Source organism: Hyla sarda, chromosome 1 (genome assembly GCF_029499605.1).
Source record: "Hyla sarda isolate aHylSar1 chromosome 1, aHylSar1.hap1, whole genome shotgun sequence".
Classification (NCBI taxonomy): domain Eukaryota; kingdom Metazoa; phylum Chordata; class Amphibia; order Anura; family Hylidae; genus Hyla; species Hyla sarda.
In genome coordinates this window covers 184264329-184288233 of record NC_079189.1, presented here as the reverse complement: position 1 = coordinate 184288233, position 23905 = coordinate 184264329, and positions in this window count along the sequence as shown.

Genomic DNA, 23905 nt, shown 5'->3' with positions numbered 1-23905 from the left:
AAAACAAGGGAAGACAAACAAGTTTTATAGAAATAAAAATAATAAACACATTGTTTTTTCTTTTGCTAACTCACCAATCAATCAGGTTATATAGAAAAGTATCTTTGATAATTGGTTTTACTTTGATAACAATGAAGGAATGGAAGAGGAAGTAAAAGAAAAACCCATTGTAACTTTTAGGAAATCTACCACCATTGTACATTTAATTAAGAAATCTAAAAACAAGTCTCAGGTTGGAAGTGGCCACTGGTTAAATAAAATGACACCCAAGGGAAATTTTCCATGCAGGAACTGCAAGTTTTGCAAGTTTAATCTGTTCAAAAGAAATTTTTCTGTTGGAGGGGTAAATGTATTTGTAAACCAGTTGATCACATGTCAATCAACTCACATCGTGTATTGCCTTATCTGTCCATGTAAAAGATATTATGTGGGCAAAACCAAGCGCAAATTGAATGCACGGGTGAGAGAGCACCTCTATTCTCTGCGATCGGGCAAGGGGTCTCCTTGATTCATGGCGGTGTAAGCGAGGGACTCCGCTTTGCCGGAATCGAAACAATAGAGGTCGTCCCCGTTGGTATTGATAAACACTCCTTCCTTCTACGTTGGGAGGCGTTTTGGATTATCAGGTTGAAAGCCATGGGACCCACGGGGATGAATGACAAGCAAGATCTGTTAGCTTTTTGTATCAATCTACCTTTGTTAGGTGGAGTTGTTTTAAGCATTATTTATGTTGTGGCATATTTTTATTATGGTCTGTGGTTTTTTCTGTTTCACTTTTTTGTTATGTGTTACGGTCACCACGCCCCTCCCCCCATTGTAAGCTGCTTAAATACTTACCCACCTGCATAGGTAGGCGTACACCTTGTTTGGCCGGAAGAAGCGTCAAGCCTGTGACGCAAAACTAGTTGCCGCTGGTGGTGTGCCCCCGCATCTTGAGAGCGGCTGCTCTCACTCCCCGCGTGTGTGACCGTATTTTACCATTCCACTCTGCCGGTGTGAATAAAGGACAAGACTTTTTATACTGCTTCCAGTGGTGAGTGCGACTTCTTTCTTCTTCGTCTAACTTATTAATTTACAAATTTGTTTAACTTTCTGGAGCCAGTTGATATAAAAAAAAAAGTTTTTTCCTGGAATACCCCTTTAATCTCACTTCCTTCTTCTGTGCAACACACTGCTCTCTGTAATAGAACGCTGTAGACAATGACTGGGAGGTAAATCGCTGCAGTAAGAATGCTTTTCTGTGAAACACACACTGCTCTCTGTCCCTCTCTCTGTGCAACAGAACGCTGACTTGACCAGGAGGTGAATCGCTGCAGGAAAAAGCTTTTCTGTGCAACACAGCGCTGTCTGTCCCTATCTATCTCTCTGCAGTGAAAGGCTGAAGTGACTGGCTGCAATATGGCTGCCGATTATACAGAGCTGGGACATCACAGGGGTGGCTGGCTGCTGATAGGCTGCTTCCTGCATGTGATTCAGGGTCCTCCCGCCTACCCTTGTTCCCACCTTCCCAGGATTCCTTGCTCCATGTCCTCACATGTGGATCTTCCATTTTGGATGCCCTGGAGCCTGGATCGCACTAAATGGAGTTTAATGAAGGGATTCACATTTGATAGTTTTCCTGAAATTCGTAACAAATTCTGATTTGTCAGATTCGATTTGCTCATCCATAATCATAATCAATAAATTTGAATATTTTAGAATACCTGTGTATTATTTATGATACTGAAAAAAGTACCGCCAAGCACCAATCAATGAGTTAAACATATCTGGGAAAATAGTTGAACCCAGAGACATGAAATGCATGATTTGTATTTTTGTCAATTCATCAGGTCACATGTTTTGAATTTTGGTGACCACAGGTCATAAGGTCATGATGGCGTCATGACCTACCTCATTTGCGGCATGTTAATCGCTACAACATGACTTTTCAGTGCCCCTTTGAAGTTAATTGGACTCCGAATTTGATTGTAATCCGTGTTTTGAAAGCACAGAAATTCTGATGGAATTATGATCAAATTCTGCAAAACTGAAAAAAATCTGAAGTCCATTCTAAATCTTTATGGTTTTTCAATATGTCCATAAAAAAATTCATTTGGGGAAAAGGGGCGTGTTTCCGCCAATTTCACAAAAAAACAACATATGTTCTGAGGTTTCCATATAAAATATGGTGGATTTCAGCTGAGGAAAACCAGACAGATAAGAACATGTGTAAAAAAAAAAGCAAAATGTAGGGAAAGTGGAAAATGTAGGCAAACCTTAGTAAACACCGTGGAAAATTAAATACCGTGGGGAATTAAATCCCACAAAGAAACCTACACTCCACTCTTATAAGTAAATAAGGGCCAATGTAAATTGAGGATGGCCTCAACTATGTTGATTCAAAGTTCCAGCACAACACATTTGACTCCAACATGGGTAAGTGTTTGTAGGAGAGATGGGAGCAGTGATTGCCTACATCATGTAAGGGTACATCTTACTATAGTATTTTATTTGCTACCATTTCTCTGCCAGGAATAAGGTTGTTATTAAGCAGCCAAGCAATGAAGTTGCTCAGGACACCTATTGTTTTTGCTTAGATTATTATTTTTATTATTATTCCACCGGGGACTTCAAATGCTTATATCTGCCGCACTGTTACTTCAGAACACATGTGACTTGACATAGTTATAGACCCATGAGCTGTGCATAATCTCAGGTAATTTAAAGGTCATAGGTCACATGGTAAGGCCGCCATCTCTACAACCGTTAAAGCTACAGATACATATATTGCTGTATATGGTTGCACTGTTCTCCCGAGGCAGATTTGTTCATTATAAGACTTTTGGTCACATGGTGTGGCCGTCATATTGAATTGCACAATATTCTACAAGCATCTTCTTCTCTGAAATGGTTTGTTAGAATAATGTATATTTTGGCAGACATGTTCATGGTAACCTCCTGTACCAAGGTTGTTAAAGTTGGTTCATTTGCATAATCAATATGGCCACTGCACGCCAATAACATTCAGATAGCATTACTATTAAAGTGCAATATTTTTTAAATGTGTGCAATATCTACACTGTTAATTAAAAAGGTGTGTTTCTTTGCACAATGGTAGAAAACTTATGCTTAACTGGTAGAAAACTTGTGCTTAACTCCTTAAGGACACATGATGTACTGGAACGTCATGTGTCCGCTCCCGATCTAGAACGTGGGGCCACGGCTACCCGTGGCTAATAGCGCGTGGCATTGATCGCGGTGCCGCGCGCTATTAACCCTTTAGACACGGCGTTCAAAGTTCAATGCCGCGTCTAAAGTGAAAGTGAAAGTATGCCAGTTAGCTCAGTGGGCTGTTCGGGAAAGCCGCGGCATCCTGAACAGCTTACAGGACAGCAGGAGGGTCCCTACCTGCCTCCTCGCTGTCCGATCGCCGAATGACTGCTCAGTGCCTGAGATCCAGGCATGAGCAGTCAAGCAGCAGAATCATCGATCACTGGTTTCCTATGAGAAACCAGTTATCAATGTAATAGATCAGTGTGTGCAGTGTTATAGGTCCCTATGGGAGCTATAACACTGCAAAAAAAAAAAGTGAATAAAGATCATTTAACCCCTTCCCTATTAAAAGTTTGAATCACCCCCCTTTTCCCATAAAAAAAAAACACAGTGTAAATAAAAATAAACATATTTGGTATTGCCGCGTGCGGAAATGTCCGATTTATAAAAATATATCATTAATTAAACCACACGGTACGCGCAAAAAAATTCCAAAGTCCTAAATAGTGCATTTTTGGTCACTATTTATATCATGAAAAAATGAATAAAAAGCGATCAATAAGTCCTATCAATGCAAAAATTGTACTGCTAAAAACTTCAGATGACGGCACAAAAAATGAGCCCTCATTCCGCCCCATATGCGCAAAAATGAAAAAAGTTATAGGGGTCAGAAGATGACAATTTTAAACGTATTAATTTTCCTGCATGTAGTTAAGATTTTTTCCAGAAGTACGACAAAATCAAACCTATATAAGTAGGGTATCATTTTAATCGTATGGACCTACAGAATAAAGATAAGGTGTCATTTTTTACCGAAAAATGTACTACGTAGAAACGGAAGTCCCCAAAATTTTCAAAACAGCATTTTTTTTTTTTTATTTTGTCTCACAATGATTTTTTTTCTGTTTCGCCATAGAGTTTTGGGCAAAATGACTGTCGTCATTACAAAGTAGAATTGGTGGCGCAAAAAATAAGCCATCATATGGATTTTTAGGAGCAAAATTTAAAGAGTTATGATGTTTTAAAGGCAAGGAGGAAAAAACGAAAATGCAAAAACGGAAAAACCCTTGGTCCTTAAGGGGTTAAGATTCTTATAACATAAAGGTCATAGGTCATCTTTTTTAAGATGACAATATTCAGTGCTATATGCAAGGACATGTCTTTCTGAAACCATTAAAGATACAGATGTACAAATAGCCGTGTATGGTTACACTGTGACCTCGATTCATACATGTTTGTTTGACGTCGTTCCACCATATGGTTCGGTGGCCATATTGAATAATGTAAATATCATCAATCATTCCTATTATTTCCATGGTGCTTTTCATAATATGCCTGTAATTGCCTCAATGTTACTTCAAAACTCATGAAATTTATCCCAAAGGCAGTACTATGCATAATCTGGTGTAACATAAAGGTCATAGGTCACATGGTCAGGCAGCCATATTGGTTTGTGTGGCACGTTTTTGCATTATATTGAAACATCTGCATTTCCGCAATTACTAAAGATACAGATTTCAGAATTGTTATATTGGTTACACTGTGATCAAAAATATGACTTGTTAATTACCAGTCTATTGATCACATGGTTTAAACGCCATGTTGAATTGTGCAGTATTCTACAAACATCTTCTCAGAAACAGTTTGCAACTTGGCCACCTGTATTCCTGCTTGTCGCTATATTCATTATTATTTTTATTCCGCCGCAAAATTCAAATATTTATATCTGCGTCACGGTAACTCCACGATAATATCAAGGTCATAGGTCACATGTTAAGGCCGCCATCTTGGTTTTTGTGGCAATTTTGCACAATATTCAAAAATCTTCTACTCTACAACTGCTCAAGCTACAGATATATAAATCACTGTATGTGGTTACACTGTTGCACCAAGTCAGATTTGTTCATTATAAGACTTTTGGTCACATGGTGTGGCCACCATATTGAATTGCACAAAATGATACAAACATCTCTGAAAGAGTTTGTTAGAATAATGTATAACTTGGCAGACATGTTCATGGTTACCTTCTGTACCAAGGTTGTTAAAGCCTGTTCATTTGCATAATCAATATGGCCACCGTGCACCAATAACATTTAGATAGCATTAATAAAATGCGCATTTCTTTTAAAATGTATGTAATATGTACACTGTTAATTAAATACATATGTTTCTTTTCACAATGGTAGAGTACTTTATTGTGCTTAAGATATTTTTAACATAAAGGTCATAGATCATATGAGATGGCAGCCATTTTGTTTTAGGTGACAATATTCAGTGCTATATGCAAAGATATGTCTTTCTGAAACCAATAAAGATACAGATGTACAAATAGCCGTGTATTGTTACACTGTGACAGAGACTCATACGTGTTTGTTTGAGGTCATTCAAACATATGGTTCGGCAGCCATATTGATTTAAGTAATTGTCCACAATTATTCCTTTGGTTTCCAAGGGGCTTTATGTAATATGCCTGTAATTGCCTCACAGATTACTTCAAAACCCAAAAGTAGAGCCCAGTACTATGCATAATCTGTTGTAACATAAAGGTCATAGGTCACGAGGTCAGTTAGCCATTTTGGTTTGTATGGCACATTTTTGAAACCTCTGCATTTCGGCAATCACTAAAGATACAAAATTTAAACATTGTTATATTTGGTTACATTATGATCATAATTATAGCCACCATATTGAATTGTGCAATATTCTACAAACATCTTCTTTAAAACCGTTCGTTAGAATAAATTATAATTTGGCAGACATGTTCATGGTTACCTCGGGTACCAAGTTTGTTAAAGCGGGTTTTTTTGCATAATCAGTATTGCCACTGTTAGCCAATCACTGCAAGGCAATAAGCTACTGTATTTAAATGCCTGTAATATGCACACTGCTGACCGAAAACTTATAAAACTTGGCACAATTGTAGAATGCTATTATGTGCTTAATATTTTTCTACTTAAAGATCTTAGGTCACCTGACAAGGCAGCCATCTTGGTTCAAATCGCTCAGAATTAAAACATCTGCTTTTTTGTAACTGCTAAAGCTACTGATGTATAAAATATTGTTCATGGTAAGACATTAATGCAGACTTATGTATGATTATTAATAATCTATTGATTTACATGGTGTGTCCGCCATATTGGATTGCACAAAATTCTACAAACATCTTCTTCTCTAAAACCATATGCAAGAATTACTTATAATTTGGCAGACATGTTCATGGTAACCTCCTGTTCCAAGGTTGTTACAGCTGGGTCATTTGCATATTCAATATGGCCACCACTCGCCAATAGCATTTATATAGCATTAATAATAATATGCAACTTTTTTTTAAATGTGTATAATATGTACACTGGTAATCTAAAAGTTACATTTCTTTGCACTATGGTAGAGTGCTCACTTTCTGTACCACAATTGATCACAAGATTTGGCTGCCATATTGGATTGTGCAATGTTCTGCATACATAGTTTTCTCTAAAACTGCTGGTCAGAACAGTGCGAAAATTAGTACACATGTTTGTAATCCTTTTCTGTACCCCAATTGATCACCAGATTTGGCGGCCATATTGAATTGCCTAATATTCTGCATACATAGCTTTCTCTAAATTAGAACTAAATCTCTAAATCTCTCTAAATCTCAGAACAATACAAAAATTAGCACACATGTTCATGATTACTTTCTGTACCACAGTTGATCACCAGATTTGGTGGCCATATTGGATTGCACAATATTTTGCATATATATTAAGATAGAAGAAACAGACATGGTCGCACATCTACAATCTTGTATGATGATCTAATTGCTTCTCAGCATAATATCAAAAACTAAAATGGTTGTTAGTATACATTTTTGATCAAAAAGTACAAGCCCACTCGCCACGTCAAGGCCACCTATTTAGCGTGGGTCCCTAATGTCCCTAGCATAAAATGGCGTAGCACTGGGCGGCGACCACCACCGCCGCGACACCAGTGCCCACGGGGGGGGGGGGGGGGGGGACCCACTGGCAGAGCGGCCCCAATGCCACTCAAACCAGTCTATGGGTCGTAGTATTAAGCTACACATGGGCCATTTCTTTCCTAGCAGCCTCCCAGTCTGACTGGGAGAGCATGGTAAGTGAGCTGTAGCACCCTGTTCACACTGGTGTGGTGCTGTGCAGCGTCTGTTGCTGCCGTGGCGCCGTGTCTGCAGGGAGGTAAGACCCATGGACTGGTTTGAGTGGCATTGGGGCCGCTCTGCCAGTGGGTCGTTCCCCCTGTGGGTACTGGTGTCACAGCGGTGGTGGTCGCCGCCCAGTGCTACACCATTTTATGCTAGGGACGTTAGGGACCCACTCTAAATAGGTGGCCTTGACGTGGCGAGTGGGCTTTGTACTTTTTGATCAAAATGTATATACTAACTAGGGATCGACCGATTATCGGTACGGCCGATATTATCGGCCGATAATCACGATTTTGGGCATTATCGGTATCCGCAATTACCTTGCCGATAAGCCGATAATGCACCGCCCCCGCACCGCCCCGCACCGCACCGCGACCGCCCCCCACCACGTCGCAACCCCCACCGTAGTGCTGGGCGGTATACCGGTATGGATTTTTGCCCATACTGCTATACCAGTCGGGCCCCTCCCCTACCCTCCGAGTCAATTAAAAAAAAAAATAAATAAACTTACCCGTAATGGGGGTGGTCCGGGCCATCCATCCTTCCTTCCTGTAGTGTCCGGCGCCATTCCGGGTGGAGGGTGCACCGGTATGGGATGTTCTTCTCCGGGGGTCCTCTTCTCCACTCCGGGCAGGCTCCAGCCTAGTATGCTGCATAGATGCCACTACGCCGTGACGTCAGGTGCGTCTCTGCACACGGGCGTCACTGCGCAGCGGCGTCTATGCTGCGCTACTAGGCCGGAGCCTGCCCGGAGTGGAGAAGATGACCCCCGGAGAAGAAGGACAGCCCAGACCGGTTCACCCTCCACCCGGAATGCCACCGGATACTACAGGAAGGAAGGATGGATGGCCCGGACCACCCTGACAGGTAGGGGAGAGAAGCGGGTGGTGGCGGCGGCCTATGGCACCACAAAAGCCACTGCAGTGCATTGATTTAAAGCGCCCGCTTTAAATCAATGACCTGCAGCGGTGTCGAGGGGGGATAAATAGCCGATAACTTATACCGGAACATCGGAATAAGTTATCGGCTATCGGCCCTAACCTCCACCGATTATCGGTATCGGCCCTAAAAAAACGATATCGGTCGATCCCTAAGACTAACAACCTGTTAGTTTTTTAAATTATGCTGAGAAGCAATTAGATCATTGTGCAAGATTGTAGATGTGCGACCATGTCTGTCTTCTACCTGAATTCACATTGTTTTTTCTATCCCCTCTTTTTTTTTTGAACATGTGTCTGCACTCTTCCCCACCCCCTCAGCCCAACCCTATATAAGTAGTAGTTATCTACACATGGGCCATTTCTTTCCTAGCAGCCTCCCAGTCTGACTGGGAGAGCATGGTAAGTGAGCTGTAGCACCCTGTTCACACTGGTGTGGTGCTGTGCGGTATCTGTTGCTGCCGTGGCGCCATGTCTGCGGGGAGGTGTGACCCATTGACTGGTTTAAGTGGCATTGGGGCCGCTCTGCCAGTGGGTCGTTCCCCCTGTGAGTACTGGTGTCGCGGCGGTGGTGGTCGCCGCCCAGTGCTACATAATTTTATGCTAGGGACTTTAGGGACCCACTCTAAATAGGTGGCCTTGACGTGGCGAGTGGGCTTTGTACTTTTTGATCAAAACGTATATACTAACAACCTGTTAGTTTTTGAAATTATGCCGAGAAGCAATTAAATCATTGTGTAAGATTGTAGATGTGCGACCATGTCTGTCTTCTACCTGAATTCATTTTGCATATATAGTTTTCTCTGAAATTGCTGGTCAAAACAATGTGAAAATTATCACACATGTTCGTGATCACATTCTGTTTCACAAATGATGACCTAGTTTGGTGGCCATATTGGATTGCACAATGATCTTCATACATTGTTTTTTTGAAAATGCTGGTCAGAATAATGTGAAAATTAGCACACATTCTTGAGCACTCTTTCTACCACGAATGATGACCTGGTTTCGCAGTCATATTGGATTGCACAATATTTTGCATATATAGTTTTCTCTGAAATTGTTGGTCTGAACAATCTAAAAATTACTGCGGAGACTGCGGAGTTGGAAAGGGTGCAGAGACGCGCGACTAAACTAATATGGGGCATGGAACATCTTAGCTATGAGGAGCGATTAAAGGAGTTAAAATTGTTTAGTCTTGAGAAGAGACGTTTAAGGGGGGATATGATAAACGTATATAAGTATATTAATGGCCCATACAAAAAATATGGAGAAAAACTGTTCCAGGTTAAACCCCCCCAAAGGACGAGGGGGCACTCCCTCCGTCTGGAGAAAAAAAAGTTTAGTCTCAAGGGGCGACACGCCTTCTTTACCGTGAGGACTGTGAATTTATGGAACGGTCTACCTCAGGAACTGGTCACAGCAGGAACAATTAACAGCTTTAAAACAGGATTAGATACATTCCTGGAACAAAATAAGATTAATGCTTATGAAGAAATATAAAATCTCATCCCTTCCCCAATATCGCGCCACACCCCTACCCCTTAATTCCCTGGTTGAACTTGATGGACATATGTCTTTTTTCGACCGTACTAACTATGTAACTATGTAACTATGTTCAAGATCACATTCTTTATCACAATTAATCATGTGTAGCAGCCTTATTGGATTGCGCAATATTCTGCATACATTATTGTCTCTGCAAATGCTAGTCGGAATAGTGTGAAACTTAGCACAAATGTTTTTGATCCATTTCTGTCCCACAAATGATGACGTGATTTGCCAGCCATATCGAATTGTTCAATATTTTGCAAACATATTTTTTTCTAAAGTTACTGGTCAGAACAATGTGATAATTAGCACATATATTCAAGATCACTTTTTGTACCACACGTGATCACAAGATTTGGCAGCCTTATTGAATTGTGCAATATTATACTAGCATAGTTTTCTCAAAAATGACTGGTCAGAACTGTGAAAATTAGCACACATGTTCAATTTCTGTACCACACAATATCACAAGATTTGGCAGCCATATTGGCTTGCATAATATTCTGCAAACATAGATTTCTTTATAATTGGTGCTCAGAACAATGTGGAAATTCTCCACGATGATCACCTTCTCCACCATAGTGGGTTAAGCAATCATGTGCTGCTTGGATACAGATCCTCCCTTAATTTAAGTATAATCCCCCCCCCCCCCTATTCTTTTTGAAATTAAAGAAATTGACAGAAAAAACATAAACCAGTAAATTCAGTAAATCGCCATGTGTAAATACTGCTTTTAAAAGGTGAATTGTTTCAGAGTTAACACATAAGCAATTAGAAGAGTGAGAGTTTTATTGTCTCATAATTTATGTTATAGCACAAATAGCTGTTAAACTCCAAGGTGTGGACAGGATAGATGGGCGCTCAACCACCAGTAAGAAGGATAAAATGTTTATTCCCCCACAATACAAAGTGTTTCACAGCACAGCTGCTTCATCAGGATGCCTGATGAAGCAGCTGTGCTGTGAAACGCGTTGCATTATGGGTGAATAAACGTTTTATCCTTCTACCTGGTGGTTGAGCGCTCGTCTATCCCGTCCACAACTTGGAGTTTTTCTGCTATTTGTGCTATACCTGACGAGACATGGAGTGGCTGCTGACACCTTACTTGTATTCCACACCTTTATCCATTGTTGAACTTGGTGGAGTGTCAGTGACTTATACCACATGCACTGCTCATTCTGAGGCTAATAATTTATGAATGGAATTCAAGAAATGCAGTAAAGACTGACACATATTTAGGAATTTAAATGTAAGCCCCCTGTAACATTGTATCCTATATAACATTGTGAGTCTGCAGCATTGTTCATCCTAAGCTTCCTGTTTCATGAACAGAATACAAACCTGAAATAAAGATTGACAAACATGCAGGCTTTACAGATAGAAATGTATTTTCTGTACCAATGAGTTAAATGGCGTCTACCAGCACTGCCCAAACGTTCATGCATGGAACACAAAAAGTACAGTGAGGACTGACATACAACCTCCTCATGCCATGTCTACATTAAAGGCCCCTGTTTAACTCATGTGTCATTCTAGGTTTTTGGAAAGTTGGGTGACTGCACTGCAATTGTAATCCAATATGAGTCAAAAACAGAGAGAGACTAAAAGAATTTTCTGCATACATGGTTTTCTGTGAAATTACTGGTCTAAAGCAATAAGAAAATTAGCATACATGTTCGTGATCACTTTCTGTACCACAGTTGATCACCAGATTTGGCAGCCATATTGGATTGCGCAATATTCTACAAACATACCGTGTTTCTCCGAAAATAAGACCGGGTCTTATATTAATTTTAGTCACAAAAAACACACTAGGGCTTATTTATTTACGGTATGTACCTTGAACAACATGAGGGGCAGTAGCAGTGTGGAGGATGGGGGGCTGAAGCAGTGTGGAGGATGGGGGGCTGTAGCAGTGTGGAGGATGCCGCACCCCCCCCCATCTTCCACACTGCTACAGCCCCCCATCCTCCCACAGCCCCCCCATCCTCCCACAGATTACCCCTGGCCTAGGTCTTATTTTAAGGGTAGGGCTTATATTGCAGCCCACCCTGATAATCCTGCTAGGGCTTACTTTCGGGGTAGGGTTTATTTTTGGGGAAACAGAGTAGTTTTCTCTAAAATAACTGGTCAAAACAGTGCGAAACTTAGCACACATATTCATGATCATCACTTTCTGTGCACATTTAATAATATGGTTTGACCGCCAAATTGGATTGTACAATATTTTGCAAGCATACTTTTCTTTTAAATTACTGGTCAGAACAATGTGAAAATTTGCATACATGTCCAAAATCACCTTCTTCACCATAGGGGGTCACATCAATCATGTACTATAACCTGGCTGTGCAGCTTGAACACCTGTATTGCTTCTTGCAGCTGTATGATGTATATATAATTTCTGGGAGGACCCTTAGATGTTCTTGGGTACTATGCAATATTGGCAATGTGCACTAGAGATGAGCGAACTTACAGTAAATTTGATTAGTCACGAACTTCTCGGCTCGGCAGTTGATGTCTTTTCCTGCATAAATTAGTTCAGCTTTCAGGTGCTCCCGTGGGCTGGAAAAGGTGGATACAGTCCTAGGAGACTATTTCCTAGGACTGTATCCACCTTTTCCAGCCCACCGGAGCACCGGAAAGCTGAACTAATTAATGCAGGAAAAGTCAGCAACCGCCGAGCCGAGAAGTTTGTGACGAATCGAATTTACTGTAAGTTCGCTCATCTCTAATGTGCACTTTTGGATAACTTACCCATGTTGGTATAACTATTCAAATTGTGTGTAATGATAATCTTTAAGAAGTGTTGTTCTGCTAGCATAATATTAGATTTCAGTTAATAACCTACTTTATTGTTTTTGAAGTGTTGTTGAGAAATAAAGTTATTTATTTTACTAATATGTGGTCTATATGGTATACAATGTATGTGGTAATGTACAGGGTGGGCCATTTATATGGATACACCTTAATAAAATGGGAATGGTTGGTGATATTAACTTCCTGTTTGTGGCACATTAGTATATGTGAGGGGGGAAACTTTTCAAGATGGGTGGTGACCATGGCGGCCATTTTGAAGTTGGCCATTTTGAATTCAACTTTGTTTTTTTCAATAGGAAGAGGGTCATGTGACACATCAAATTTATTGGGAATTTCACAAGAAAACAACAATGTGCTTGGTTTTAACGTAACTTTATTCTTTCATGAGTTGTTTACAAGATTCTGACCACTTATAAAATGTGTTCAATGTGCTGCCCATTGTGTTGGGTTGTCAATGCAACCCTCTTCTCCCACTCCTCACACACTGATAGCAACACCGCAGGAGAAATGCTAGCACAGGCTTCCAGTATTCGTAGTTTCAGGTGCTGCACATCTCGTATCTTCACAGTATAGACAATTGCCTTCAGATGACCCCAAAGATAAAAGTCTAAGGGGGTCAGATTGGGAGACCTTGGGGGCCATTTATCTGGCCCACAATGACCAATCCACTTTCCAGGAAACTGTTCATCAAGGAATGCTCGGACCTGACACCCATAATGTGCTGGAAAAACTCAGGGAACGTGCCAGCTTCAGTGCATAAAGAGGGAAACTCATGTAGCAATTTCGCATATCCAGTGGCCTTGAGGTTTCCATTGATGAAGAATGGCCCCACTATCTTTGTACCCCATATATCACACCATACCATCAATTTTTGTGTTCCAAAAGTCTTGGAGGGATCTATTATGTGGGTTAGGGTAAGACCAATTTGGGTTAGTGTCAGACCAATAGCAGGGGTTTTGTTTGTTAACTTCACCATTCACTTAAAAGTTTGCCTCATCACTGAACAAAATCTTCTGTGTAAACTGAGGGTCCTGTTCCAATTTTTGTTTTTCCCATTCTTCAAATTCAGTGCGCCGATCTGGGTTATCCTCGTTGAGATGCTGCAGTACCTGGAGTTTGTAAGGGTGCCATTTGTGAGTAGCTAATATCCGCCGAAGGGATGTTCAACTAATGCCACTCTCCAGTGACATGCGGCGAGTGCTACACTGTGTGTAGCTGAATGAAGCTAGGACAGCCAATTATGTTTCTTTATTAGCATGGGAGATGGGGGGGTCTCGTTGGGTGTCTTGCATTGAAATCTGCTGCAATGACACGGTTACTGCGTTCACCAGACATCAACACAATTTCTATCCACGCCTCACGTGTTAACTTCGATGACATATCAATGCCTGTAAACAAAGAGAAACCTGTAAATAACTCATGAAAGAATAAAGTTATGTTAAAACCAAGCACACCAGTGTTTTTCTTGTGAAATTCCAATTAAGTTTGATGTGTCACATGACCTTCTTCCTATTGAAAAAACAAAAGTTGGATTCAAAATGGCCAACTTCAAAATGGCCACCATGGTCACCACCCATCTTGAAAAGTTTCCCCCTCACATATACTAATGTGCCACAAACAGGAAGTTAATATCACCAACCATTCCCATTTTATTAAGGTGTATCCATATAAATGGCCCACCCTGTAGATCTGACATGGCAACCACAGAGGCCTTCAGAAGGCATGACAACCAATGTACCACCTATATTTGCATTGTTACCGGTGGGGGGGAGGGATTTGCATCCTAGCAGATGAAGCACCAGTGAAAAAATTTACAAGATGCCCCAATGACTCTTGATAATGCATCAAAGGAGTTAAATGATTGTGTCAGACTAATTACTAATTCCAGTCATTGACAGTGAGTGTTACAAAAAATGTGCAATTACTTTTTTTGTCTCACCCCACAAATATATATGTTTTTTGTTTCGCAAGACATTATGCGGGACACTTATAGTTATCTTTGGAAAGTGATTTTTGAAGTAATTTTATTTTTTGCTTTGGTTTTCTGTGACATATTTATCATACAATTTGGCACACTTAAGCAAAAAACAATAAATTGCTTCATAATAGATTTAGAATATACTATATTTATTGGGGTTTATCACGCACCGGCCTATAACACGCACCCTTATTTTAACAAGGAAATTTAGGCAACATTTTTTACCCAAATATCCTTGTTAAAATGGGGGTGCATGTAAGTGTGTGTGTGTGCATTCTCCGATAAACTCATGTTACTTATCAGCGCACAGTGATTGCACAGGATGCTCCTGGAGCCTGCAGGAGTGTGCCCATGGAAAGGTAAATATGAAAGTCGGGATTAGGAGGGAATCGGGTGGCTGCTTTAAATCATTGAACCGCTGCGGCTTCTGTGGGACTAAAAAGAGTTTATATCGGCATATAACATGCAGATAGACTGTGTGTTATACGCCTATAAATACAGTATATTTGATAGGCAAACTTTGTATATGCTATAATACAAACTGAATATACATGGCTTGAATGCTGCTTCTACTTCCTTCACATTCAATATAGCATACAAATAAGTGTATGTATTTGCATAGAAATTATAGAATCAGTTAGTAAACAGAACACTGCAACTGATCGTCTAAGGAAATATTTGATGAGCGAAAATCAAACGATTTTGTTTGTGTACATTTCATCCCTTTGGTATGTATATAATGCCACTGAGATAAAAGTAATGTAGAACTCAATAAATTTCAAATGAGTTAGATATTGGACAAAGTTAAATCTTTTCATTCTCTCAAGAAAGTAAATAACAGCATTGTGTTTCCAATCACTCCTGGGAGAAGACTTTATTAAACAGTGATACATGTTTCAAATAATGTTATGTTGGTGCATTACATCCCACAAATTTTAATGCTGCCAATTTCTTATGAGACATAAAAGCTTATGTTTGGAATATTAAAAACTGTAAACAGCAACATTAAAAGTTTCCCCAGCTAAGTGCTCCATGCTATTTTTTTTATAATAAAAAAAAAAAAAAAAAAACACGATCTGTACCAAAAAGGACAAAATCTGAAACTTACTCAACAAGTGGTCAGTGGGGGTCTGAACAACCAGACCTCAAACGAAAAAAACTTTCAAAATGTAAATGTGACATCTCAAAGGTTCAGCTTACCAGGTTTCCTTCTCAATAAGCTTTTAAAACAAGGTAGACACTCCTGCTATACCACCAGATTGCTTTTTCAGGAGTCTGGTGGTAAGTTCAAAAGAACACAGAATAGTCCAATGTGGGTAAATAGTCAGTACCAGAAAAAAGCTCTAATTGTTGGCTCTGTTCAGCAGCAGGAGATCCAGCAAAGGTAAAAGGTCAGCACAGGATAGATAAAAGACACATTAGCTATGTGTTTTTTCATAAATAAATAAAAAATGCACAGGGTTCCCCATATTTTCATTCTCAGCCATCTACCAACCAAACAGCAACAGCCTGATGTCACCTGGGTGGGCAAGGACCATTGTTACTGGCCCTCCCCAGCCTGAATATCACAACACTGTTACTACCAGGAATGCCATTTTTGATGATCTGGGCCAGTTGGTACTGGCTCGTTCCAGCACCCCTGTTGCGGTGGGTACAGGGATAATAATTGGTGGTTAGTGCTAGCTGTTTTGGGGGCTAACGCTAAAGCCCGGCTTAGTAATGGATTCTGTCAATAAGATGGCTTTCACCACTAAGCCTGTAAAATCATAAAAAAAAAGCACAATGCATGTTTTAAAAAAATTTATTACAAAAAACACTCCATTCTTAAGCCCTCCTTAACCATTTTATTTAATTTTTTTTAAACGTTGGTCATCAACGTAGTCCACAGAATCCAACATTGTCCACAGGATACATGGATCTGAAATGAGAAAAAAAGAAAAACACAAAAAAGTTAGTACATTTAGGGTGCTCTCTGCTGGGGAAAGTGCCCAAAAACTAGTGCATTCTCAAACAGGGAGTCTTTAGCTGTTGCTAAACTACAACCCCCATCATTCACAGACAGCCAAATGGTAACTGGGAATGATGGAAGTTAAGCAACAGCTGGAGGCTCCCTGTTTGGGAACGCACTGGCAGAAAAGGTCTGTTCACATTATACATTTTTAACATGTATTTTTAAAACAAAAGGGTATTCTTCAAACGCACAATGTAAACAGACCCGATACTTACCAACTTACTTCTTGGTCTGCCACTCTTCTGTAGCTCCCGCCCTAATGACATCATCATTAGAGGTGGGGCTACAGAAGAAGAACGATGGGCCAAGAAGAAGGTTGGTTAATCAATATTCTTCTATATACAGTACAGCCAAAGCCCCCCTAAATGGTTAACTAGCGCTCAGTAGCACTGAACATTGCTGGACTACATATGCGCTGCCGGCAGACACAGAGTTATGACAGAGCAATCTCCCTGCTGATGCTGCCGTAGCTCTGTGTGTCTGCTTGTGACTGTGGATTTCCCGCCAACAGTCACCAGTTGATACACAGAGCTATGGCAGCAGCAGCAGGGAGCTTACTTTGCCATAACTCTGTGTCTGCCGGCAGCGCACCCGTAGTGTCAAATACGCTGTGGATGCACTCCCATGTGACTCTACCCTAAAGGAAGTTTCTGGCTTATTTAAAAAAAATGCCCAATATATAACCAGTGTATCCCTTACTGTTTCAACTGACGCTGCTGTGGTCCTCACCACCAGGGATGTTTATGTCATCAGCAGTATGTGCCCACATAACCATGTTACCATGACTGCCAACCAGTAGTCTGGGCAATATACAGCACTAGGGCACTTGAACCAGTGATTGGCAGCAGCGGTGATGTAAGTATACAGGCATGTAATTGAAGCAGGAAAGCCCAGTGGGAGAACAAGAGCAGTGGCTTTGGAAGCAGAGCAAATTAAATAGATATTATGGTGTCAGGTAAAAAGGAATAAAATGCTGAAGATGCATATAGCATTGCTTACCTGTCTGCCCTAGTTCTGAAATCACAAAGCATGTATTTGTTTTGTTGGTGTCTCTTCTTCCTGGTTGAGCACTTGCACAGTACTACAAATCCTAGAATGCATTGCTCTCTCTCAGCATTTAATCACAGTGCTCTACCCTGGCTTCTTCCCTCTCATAGCACTTCTGCCAGTTTACTTACAATAGCTGTGGCTTCAGTGCCCTGCCCATAGCGGAGCTAGTTTGGTTTCTTTTAAAGTATGTTCAAAAACTGCAGATTTGTAAACATTTTCTGTGACTGATCTGCAGCAGATCTGATCTGATTTGCTACAGCACGGTTGCAAAAAATCCACAACAAATCTAAAGAGTTGAAGATTTGAAAAGTTTGTACATTTTTTCCGCAACAGATCTGCAGCAGATCCACAGCATGTGAACATACTCTTAAGGTATGTTCCCATGTACTGTATATGCTGCAGTTTTTATGCTGCAGATTATATCCTGTAGATTGTATGTTATGTAAACCAATATACAGAGCTGAGCACTTCATAAAATCCTTACACAGCCAGTCAGCCAGGAGCTGCTGTCTTTGTTGCTTGTCTGCTCCTCAGTCTGTAACATTGTTCAGCACCAAGCAGCAAGTTTTATCCACCCATCATTGTTCCTAAAGTGTCCCAATAAAGTTTAATAAATTGAAACAAACAGTTTAATAAAAGCTAAACAAACAGGTATATATGTGTAGGTGTACATGGCAGGGCTGTGTGGGCTGGGAATGGATGGCAATGCAGGCTGTAGGGGCTGGTCAGAGAGGTAGTGACATGATTGACGAAACAGGGCTTGAGCTCAGAGATAAGATTCAGACAAGCTTTCTAAAACAGAAGAGAATCATGCATCGTCTTAGAAAGGAGAAGGTACATGACACTAGCAATAGTAGTGTTGTACTTATTATATGCCCCAGAAAGGAATCACTATGTTTAATAGCATGACATCGGCCATGCTGTGTCGATTCTAATTAAGCCACCATTTATTCAGAGTTTCTTCTCTACAAGTGCCAGTCTGGGAGAAGAATACTTCTTGTCTCCTTAGATATGTATGGCTGTTTAGGGGGCTAGATACATTCTATAGACAGTACTGGTACATTTCACCCAATTGAAGTGGGTTGAGATAAGAAACGGTGTAACTTATAATTATGTCTTATTCAAATAAACATTAGTTCTATCTATATATATATATATATATATATATATATATATATATATATACACACATATATGGTAATCAGTAGGACATATGATATTGTCATAGGTATTGTAAAGGACATCAGTATATATCTATTATCTTATATATGATTCTTACTGCTAAGTGCTTGCATTACTAAGACATGGTGGGAAGATATATATAGACTTATATATATAAGAAGATATATATATAGACTTATATATATACTTATATATATATACTTATATAGACTTATATATATATATATATAAGAAGATATATATAGACTCAAGTATAGACTTTGATAATGAGTCTTTGTGCAACACTGTGCTAGTCTTGTGAATGTTGTTCTGACTAACAATTAACTACCCATTTGACTAGACACAGAGAGATATTCACACATTTTTATTAAGGTCGAAATGGGCTGCATACTTAAGGGGTTAAAGAGACATTGAATCCTTATCTTTTCTATAAATTTAATAGTGTGAGAAATGTCTAACTAGGGACTTTTTGTCTGGAGATCCACCATAGTTGATTATTTAAATGTGTCAAAGCTAATCCTGATAATTCTAATTAAAGGCTCCATACGTCATGTGTGGAATGACGGTTTGAAAGCAACTTTGTACAGTTAACCTTACTGATAATGATGCTGATTTCCGATGCAATACCACCCCCTAATGTATGGGTAGTTGACATTACACCAACCAAAAATGCATTCTGGGTATTATAGTAATGTCATAGTCCTTCTCATATGTATGCGACCAGTATACGTTCATTGGGGAATTCCAATTTAGGAGGATGTGTCCAGCCAATTAAAATAGTCTGTTAAACCTGATGTTAGAGGGACTAGGAAAATACATAAAGAAGAGACCTAGGGACACACGTAGAGCTAGAAAAAAGACTCAGACAAAGAAGTCTGCCACTGAAAGATGATAGCTATGAAAGCCATGTAAGATCCCAGAAAGCCGGACTGATCACATGGTACTGAACCAATGGCTACTCATGACCTTGCGATAATGGACCATCCAGCTTTCCTCTGAACGGAAACGAGATTCTTACATAGACTTGGTAAGAGACACAAAAATGATATTCCATTTAATTAAGACTAATTTTGATAATGTTGACGGAATTATACCATTTTGATTGGTTAATAGAATAATTAATTAGTACCTCTTTAAGGAGGCCATAACTGTTATGCCTGCGCTCCGGCCAGACTCACCGGCCGTGAGCGCTCTCTTTCCCCACTGGTGGCAGGGCTGAGATTCACATTGCGGGATGCACCTGCATGCGAGTCTCAGCCCATCACTCACCATCCTCGGTGTCTCCTTCCTGGTGTACCTGCATCCCCGGTGTGCATGCCTCCGCCTTCTAGGGTGCACCAGAGCTTTTACTCTTAAAGGGCCAGTACCCAATTAATTAAAGTGCCTGCACCTGTCCCCTGGCCCATAAGTATCTGCTCCACTCTGGTTTCCCTGCCGGATCTTTGGTAGTCTTTGACTCCTAACTACAACTTTAGAATATTATGAGACTTCATTCTACCTGCAGAAAAACCAAGACTCATAATCTATCAAAGCATCAAATTACTGCTTATATTTATTGATAGTAATATCCTTTACCAAGCTAAGTGCTATAAGTAAATCCCCACACAGGAAACTAGCTTCAAATTCTTCCTTCTAAAACATAAAGCAAGATCATATATCTCTGCTATTTATTTGTCTTAATGTCTTACCAAAATCATGTATAGAAAATAGTCCAGAATGGGGTCGAAGTATATAAAAATTCTTGGAGTAATGGAATTTTTAGTTGGTTAGCAGGGGGCAGAGTGTATTTAGCCTTCCATATTGATGTCTATGATTAGATATTGCCCATCTTGATATCATGAGGTTTCCTCTAGACAGAGTGATGTAACTGTTTTTCTTCTATGATACCTAACCTAGTAGCTCATGTTGCATTGTTACTTACTACTCACATGTGTTGTTCTAATATATGTAGTCAATTAACAAGCTTGTAATACTTTACCAATATACTGTATCTAATTGATATTCATTTGCATATATCATTGTGTTTATTACTCATTTATGTTTATAAATCTGCATGCTTTTATAATACCTGTGTATTATTGTATATTGCAAAACTACATCCTTAAATGGGCACTGTCACCAACTTTATTTTTTGATATGTTGTAGTACTTATGTACTACAACATATCTCTAATATACTTTTATTATAATTTTTTTTTCATTAAAATGGTTTAATTTACCTTAAAAAAACGGCCACTAAGGTTCACCCTCCTAGTGGCCGGCTGCAGCCTGGCGTGATGTCACGCCTGAAAAAGTACTGATTTTGGCCTGGCAATCAGTCCTTTTTCATTTAGGCTGCTTTCGCTCCCTGCCTGTCAATCAGACAGGCGGGAGCGAGCGCATTGGCTCCTCGGCCACTGGCTGGCACATGGTATCGCTGCCGCCTTTGCCCCTGCACACCCTCTGCCGTACTCTGCAGTATCAGTAAGTACAACAGAGGGAACGGAGTATGCGGGAGGGGGGTTGTGATGGAGGGAATGGGGTATGCGGGAGGGGGGGTTGTGATGGAGGGCACGGGGTATGCGGGGGGGTTGATGGAGGGAATGGGCTAGCGCCGTAGTGCCGCATTGCACTAACTTATAGTTTATCTACACAGGGTGCCTCCAGCTGTTTCACTACTACAACTCCCAGCATGCCCTGACAGCCAATAGATGTCAGGGCAAGCTGTGAGTTGTAGTGGTGAAACAGCTGGAGGCACCCTGTGCAGATAAACTAAGGGCGGAAGTCCCCCCCCCCCCCCCAGCAGGCATCAGTGACGTGGTGCCTGCTGGTGAAGTCTGCCTGGTAGCGAGCACACTACCAGGCAGACAAAAAGTTATTTTTAATATAGTAAAAATAAAAATTAAATGCAGGGAGGGGGTTAGGAATAGATTGGCAACAGGCAGGTACAGAAAAAAAATAGAATGGTGGGAGCTACCCTTTAAGCGTTAATGTCATCCCATCATAAATAAACTTGTTGGTATCTGAGGAAATAGTCAGATTCAGATGTTAATTGTATTGATTAGCTTTGTCTACAATTCACCAGGTCATAATTTTGATATTTTTTATAATGTTCAACATTTAAATTTTTCATAATTAATAATTTGTATGAACATAATTCATACTTCATAATTTAGTTATTACCGCACGACAGTAGGACTACACAACTTCAGTCAAGCAAAAACCTGCTGAAGCCAGCACAATTGTTGATAGCAATATTAGAGATGAGCGTACTTACAGTAAATTCGATTCGTCACGAACTTCTCGGCAGTTGATGACTTATCCTGCATAAATGAGTTCAGCTTTCAGGTGCTCTTGTGGGCTGGAAAAGGTGGATACAGTCCTAGGAGACTCTTTCCTAGGACTGTATCCACCTTTTCCAGCTCACCGGAGCACCTGAAAGCTGAACTCATTTATGCAGGATAAGTCATCAACTGCCGAGCCGAGAAGTTTGTGACGAATCAAATTTACTGTAAGTTCGCTCATCTCTAAACAATATATTAGAAAGTTATTTGTCTTGGGGTGATATTTTATTTAACTATTGTGTTCTGATACCGGAATAATCCTTAAAATAATTTAGAAAAAACAGCTTTGTAAACAATGACTTTTTATGACAGTGACATAAATCTTAAATTTCAAAGTGTCTTAGGCTTTGTTCACACAGCTTTAAATTTGGCAATATATTTTTATGCACTGAAAATATGCACATCAAATAAATGTTTACACAAGATAAATATACATAAATAGGACAATTGAAGAAAGAAAAACGCAAAAGGTCACCATGGCACTGTTTTTCAGAAAACAAAAAGATACAGTTATACAGTATATGATGTAGAAACAGAGATAGCTTTCTTTCAGTAATATAATACACAGGTAGTATTGTAGTATAATCATGAGTATCTTTTTCCATTCCCATATTTGGATTCAGAGAAAAACTATTCTAAAGTGACCTTTAAAATAAAACAATATGCACAACGCAAAGTGCTTTGTGCACCTGCATGACTACCTGCTGTGAGAAGTGATGAGTAATAAATATAGTAATGTCAATTTGATGTCACAACTAAACTGTCACTGTGATACATAATGGATCAAATTGTGAGAATTTTATGTAGGTCACTTAGCAGAGCATTCATTCTGCAGTTACTTATCTCTGTGGGAGTCATGTGAAAATAAAACTGGAGAACGAAGGAAAGGAAATAGTGTATTAAGGTGGGAAATATTTATATAATTTTTTTATCATAAGAAATAATTAATACAGAATAGCTAGCCCATCTTAATGATCGATCTATTTATCTGTTAAAATGTCCGTAGTTTGGAAAAGAGTTTTAGCTACATTAAAGGGGTACGTATAAAAATGTATTTCCTATCTACAGGATAGAGGATAAATATTTGGTCATAGGAGTTTAACCTCTGGGCCCTCCCTGCTTTCTCTAGCACAGGACTTTGAATCTCTCTGCTGCATGGAGAATAGAGTTGGCACATGCTCCATCCATTCCCTGTGGGAGCACTGTAGATATATGAGCGTTGTACTTAGGTATCTATGATGCTTTCATAGAGAATGCATGGAGATGGACTCCTGTGGAGAGGAGATATGTTGAGTAACCCTGTAACCCCTTTTGGTTTCCCATTTGAGTTGCTTTTTTTCAGGATTTACTAGCAGATGTAGCTGCTCTAAGCTTTGACAGAGGTATCTAAAGGGTTAAATAGCCATTGTCAGAGCTCACTGACAGCTGCCAAGTTTGAGAAGAGCTATCTATAAATTCTTAATGTACCTAACGTAAATCATAATGGGTTGCAAGGTTAAGCCACAGTTGGCCACAAGAAAAAGTTCTATAAAAACTAATTTTTCTACTCACTCACCTATAAACTTTATATTATTACTGCATTTATATTCAAAGTTAAATATGTTTGTCTCTTTTTCATTACAGTTAGTCTAGCTTTTATTATAAATGC